Genomic DNA, 5,781 nt, shown 5'->3' on the forward strand with positions numbered 1-5,781 from the left:
ATTGCGGTGCAGCCGGACACATATTCCCGGACTGAAACCAGCGCTCCGTTAACACCCGTTATTCCTCAAACCCTTGTGAAACGCCGCTGGCTCAGCTTAAAGTGCGCCCCGGCTGCGTCTGGCTGCTGCAATGGTCGTCACCACTTCACCTGGTATTCAGCTCCTCTAGCGCTGCGTCACCTTCCTGCACCAGCGGAGGCGGATCAGGTCCCGTTCGCAGGATTTACTGAGTATATACTGGTGTCTCTTCGTCCAGCATCTCTGCTATCCTCAGCCCTCTGCCAGACTCATCTACAAGTCGTTTGTAGGGCGAAGGTGCAGAAACGTTTCAACATAACTTCTGCATGTGAGGCTGGACGTCTGACAAGGCGAGCCAGATGTGAGAGGCGGTTTCCCCCCTCCACAGGACTCTCTCTCTCTCTCTCTCTCTCTCTCTCACACACACACACACACACACACACACACACACACACACACACACACACACACACACACACACACACACACACACACACACACCAAGCCTATATTCTCTAAGACCCAAACCACCCTCTCACCCAAACAAGGATCTCTTTCAATCCCCTTGGTACACACTAATAACACACAGTCATGCCGCACACACATAAATGCACACAATTTGCAACTGAGTGGAGTTGCCAGGAAAAGCATTCCTGAGCATCTCTGGCCATTCAGTCACATATCTGACCTCAGGGGACAGCTGCACTACAAATTGTAGCAACAGGCTATGTTGGGCTTAATTAGGGACTAAAATCTCTTAAATACTCTGCACAAGTTCCTAGGAAACTCAAATTGATGTCTCAAAAGAGCTAATTTTGTCTTATCAGCAGCCATAGTTCAAAAAAAACATTTACAGTGGCAGGAAACAGAGAACTGGCATAAATATTTACATTAAGGAAGCTGCATTCTGTGAAGATTTGACATTTTAAATTGCAGTTGCATTGGACATTTCATTCTACAGTATTAATGTCATCTAGGCTGCATAAAACAGCAAATTGGAAAAACAATCACAGTTTTAAGTGACTGCATCACAATATGACTAACTGAATGACTGTTGCTTGACTAACTGAGATAAAGAGTGAGAGTACACAACATCAACCATGCTCCAGTCAGTCTTAAGTGAAAGTGCTAAAAACACCAACCATCTGAGCTGTCTCTCTTTGTGAGTCACATTCACCCATCTGACAGGTCAAGAGTTTTGGAAATTTCATTCTGAGCTCTGAGTTATTCCCTCGTCATCTCAGGAATGTCAGACAGAGTGATCAGACCGGCCCAGGACGCTCCTCAGCTGCCATGTGCCTGACACCGTTGCTCTGCCATCGGATGTCCTGTTTGGAGTGTTGAGTTCCAGGTCAGCGTAGATCCATAAGCAGAGACCTGATTCGACATTTCAACCTGTCGAAACACGCCTGACATCTCGACTAGTCAGCGGTATCCCGCAGTTATTTGGACACCAAACACCGCTTCGTCGGCCGGTATGGTTGACTATCATGAGGCTATAAATAAAGAACATCGTCTTCAACTAAAAATGTACTGTTGGATGATGTAGTTAGATTGGTTCCCCATCAAACATACACCACACATGTTGGAGAGGTCAATGCTGGAGTTCATAGCCTAACTTAGCCTGTCCTGCCATGGCCTGGTGTGGCCTGACAGTACAGCTGTGGAGAGACACAGTGATTTATATATCTGTGTTACACTGCTGAGACCACAAGATTAATGGGTGGTGCTAGCAGTCAGCAGTGATGAGAGGGAAAGTGTTTCAGAGGGCAATGAGTAGCTGAATGACGCTAGGAGCTGAGGGTAGACAAAGGTCGTTTGACAAGCGCACCGACATACAGAACATTAAGGAAGCAGGAAAACATGAATGACACACTTCAGGAGATAAAACTTGTTAGTATTTAGATTGCCTCGTAATGGGATTCACGAGCATTATATTTTCAAATAGAGGATGGAGCACATTTCAAAGTCACACGGCATGTTTCAGATGCATCTTTCACATCTGATCATACTCAAATGGTTAAAAAGAAAATGAAAGGGAGGAGACTTGGATTCGTGGGACAGTATTTTTTACTGTTTGGCAGAATAACATTGCATTGTGATTGGCTGCTGCTCTCAACTGACAACAAGCTGATGAGGAGAAAATACATTTCTTAATAAGGAGATAATACATGGCAATCAATGTCAGGTTCAAGAATATTGTGATTTAAGCTTTGTGTGCAGATATTCCTGATATAAATTTGGAAAATTAGACATATTTTGTCAAAGATAAACGCTTCCTTTATAGCTGCCTACATATTGATTAGAGGATAGACAAATGCAAGAATCTGAAACTGTTGAATCAGCTCTGTCTGAGGGTTTAAGACACCAAGCTGGCAAGAGACCACAACATATGCAGGCGTATGGCTTTGATTGGTGCACTGTGATACAAAGCATCCCCTCAAAGAAGATGTGAGTATTGGATTCAGTTCTGCAAGTTTGAATTCTGAGTGGGAGAGCAGTAATCATGTTGAGAAGAGGACTGAAAAAGCAGACAGGAGAGGAGGCGGTGAACCTGTGTGTGCCATCGCAAGAAAACAGCGAAAATACTAGACTGACAAAAGTCATCTATACAGTATATTAGCTTTTCAATTGAACGTGAGATAAACCACCGACTGGCTTGAAGGGAGTCACGACATACACAAATAAGGTCCTCATTTCATGCTACAGATATTTAAAGTCTCATGTAAATGTCTGTGAGCCTCCTGTAAATGAAGCAAGCAACATTTCACAGATGATTATGTATGAAACATTTAAAAGGCTTCTGCTCGTGGCAGAATTTAGCTCAGTGGGAGGAGCGCCCACCACATGTGTTGAGGCTATAGTCCTCGCAGCAGGCGACCCCGGTTCAAATCCCGCACTAAGCGGTCCTATCCTGCGTGTCATTGCCTCCTGTTTCCTGTCTATCTATACTAACCTGTCCATTAAAGGCAAAAAGCCCAAAAAATATACTTTAAAAAAGGCTTCTCCTTGCAAACAAGTGTCGCGTACTCAAGAAGAAGACAATAAGCTAATGATTCTGGCTGCTAAATGGACTTGTAGGCTATTAACAGAATCTAATTGGACTACTTTCTAAATGAAATTACATTATCTTATGTGGCAGACTTAAAATGCTCCAATGGTTTGTTCAGATCAAAGTTGAGATAACATGAATATCTTAGTAAAGGTTGTTAAAAAAGTTGAATGGTTGATTGCATCGTTGATTTCTATCCTACTCTTTAATATGGTGAGATTTTGCTTTGAATGATGATGTATTTGAGATATCACCATGGCTGTGTATACAGTATATACAGTAGATTTGTGTTGTAATAAATCTCTTAGTTGAACTCTGAAGCAGGTTTCTGAGTGTTGTTGGGTCTTGGTTCACAGGAGATGGAAGCAAATCATGTGTTGGACATGATTCTAAACAAATATTAGTCTTTAAAAGTGCATTCTCTCAAGGAATATCACATATGATTGAGCAATTCAAATAGAAATATAATCTGTGAGTCAGGATTGTTTGAGTACTTTTTTGACTATTTGAGATGTTGTTTGTACATTTGCATGCAATAGGTTATTCTACAACCATGAAACACAGCATAACACCGAAGTATAACATAAACCCTGAAGGCACCAGACAGAGCGATGGCATGACGACGCTGAAGTTTTCTTGACACTCGAAGACACATGCATTATGTACAGGCATTACTGGCGAATGTATGCAAATAAAGTTAAACCCACACAAATAGGAATAATGCATGAACTATTGTTTAAATGCATAAGTGGATGCATATGTATTCAGTCTGATACACACACACACACACACACACACACACACACATCGTGACCTCTGTTCTCTGTGCAACTGCTGTCATGTGTGGGCTGCAGGATTGCAGGATTAAGGGATTTTAGCACATTATCACAGCCAACTACAGGCACAACTGGCTTATAATCAGAACACTGTGACATAATTCAGGGGAGAAGGAGAGAAGGAGATTAAATGCCACCAATATTTTCTTTGTTTTCCTTTAAAAAATTGAAAAACAGAAGAGGGGCTTCAAGGATGATATCTAGAGAGAACAGATAAGTGTCAAAATTACACACAAAGCTATTCAACTTTTAAATTAAACTAAAATCTGAGAGGAAGAATTCAAAAGAACCAAAATCTGCATTTTACATTTGACAGTCATAGTCCCTGTATTTTTCCTCATTCTATATTTTTACGAGAATTGCCTATTTTATAGTAAAAAAGGTCATCTGAGACTTTTACAACCACTATAAATGAGCAGAGACTCACCACCACATCTAGCAAATCCAACAGTGAGCTTCCTTGACTCAAATCATATTTTCAGTCATATTTTCACAAAAGACTCAAGAAAGCAAAGTCTTCTAACACTGGTCAAACAGCTGTAGCACTATCTGTATTGATAAGTAATTAGAAATACAATCAAACTGGGTGGCAGAAGTTAAAAAATATATATATATATCTCTACAATTCTTCATTTTGATCTCTGTTATCTCTTTTGTCAGATGAGCACAGCCTTGAAAGGTAATTGTACTAATATGGAACACTAAAATCATATTTTATCTTTAAAAAAAAACAACTAATTGCACTGTCACAGTTTTTCCAGAAACAAATATGTGTTCTTATATGTGTTCTTAAAGAAATCATAGAAAAGGAGTGGATGTGGATTGAGACTGTGAGACAGAATGAGTGGAAAGGACAGAGGCTGCAGGTCAGAAATTAAACACTTCGGTGGGAAAAACTACAAAACTTCCCAGTGACTTTGATCCAGCGTCAGTTTTGTGTTTCTCCTCTGTGATGTTGAAGGCTGTGATATATGGAGGGTAAGCTGGTTCTTGAGGTCAACCTTTACTCTCAGGCAGAGAAAGAACACCACAAAAACACTGTCTCGTAGCAGTAGCCAATCAAAACAACAACCTAACACATTCCAGGGCTCAAACAGCCAATCAAAGCAGCACTATGGACATGTTTGGGACAGACCCGAGATCTGACTTTCAGGAGAGAAAATACACAGCAGAGCATAGGCGTCTCCGCCGGGAGAGCAATCAGATATCGCAGTGGTTACAGAAATGGACAGCACTGTTTGGGAGAGTGCTGCTGTCTTTTAGAGGCAGAGAAGGAGCAGGAGGAGGAGGTCATGGTTCTCCCTCGTTTTCCTGTCTCAAACACCAGGTGATCTGATGTTAGGAAATAATATCAAACTGGCAACATGATGAGCTAGAGTCAGAAATACTGCACAGGCTGCATGTGATGGTGACAGAAATCTTTCTTGTATGTTTTCATTAGTCTCCCTTCAATGAAGAGATAACTGTTATGTTTTCATCCACTGAAGCCTGAGCATAAGTATTTCTAAATCACAAAACTGAATGCATTGTTATTTTTTTCTTGACATATTAGGATTTTGAATATATTTGGCTGTTTTGACTGTCAAACTGTTTTTTGCCCCTGAATTTCTGTTGTGCTGATGCTCTGTGAATGTGCTACTGTAAAAAGTCAGAGCTGAATACGCACACAGAGTCGAGGTTGGCGAGTTCATACTAATCAATGATTCAAGAGATCACGTGATCAAAAGACTGTGACAAAGCATCTTGTCCAACCACATTCCCCCTCTCTGCAGCATGTCCGCTTGCTACCATATTCCCCCTTTCCCTCCACCTCCTCCTCTTGCTCATTTTTTCTCCTCCTCATCCCTGCCACTCTCTCCCTGGTCTCTGTCTTCT

This window comes from Scomber japonicus, chromosome 13, assembly GCF_027409825.1.
Source record: "Scomber japonicus isolate fScoJap1 chromosome 13, fScoJap1.pri, whole genome shotgun sequence".
In the NCBI taxonomy this organism is placed as follows: Eukaryota; Metazoa; Chordata; class Actinopteri; order Scombriformes; family Scombridae; genus Scomber; species Scomber japonicus.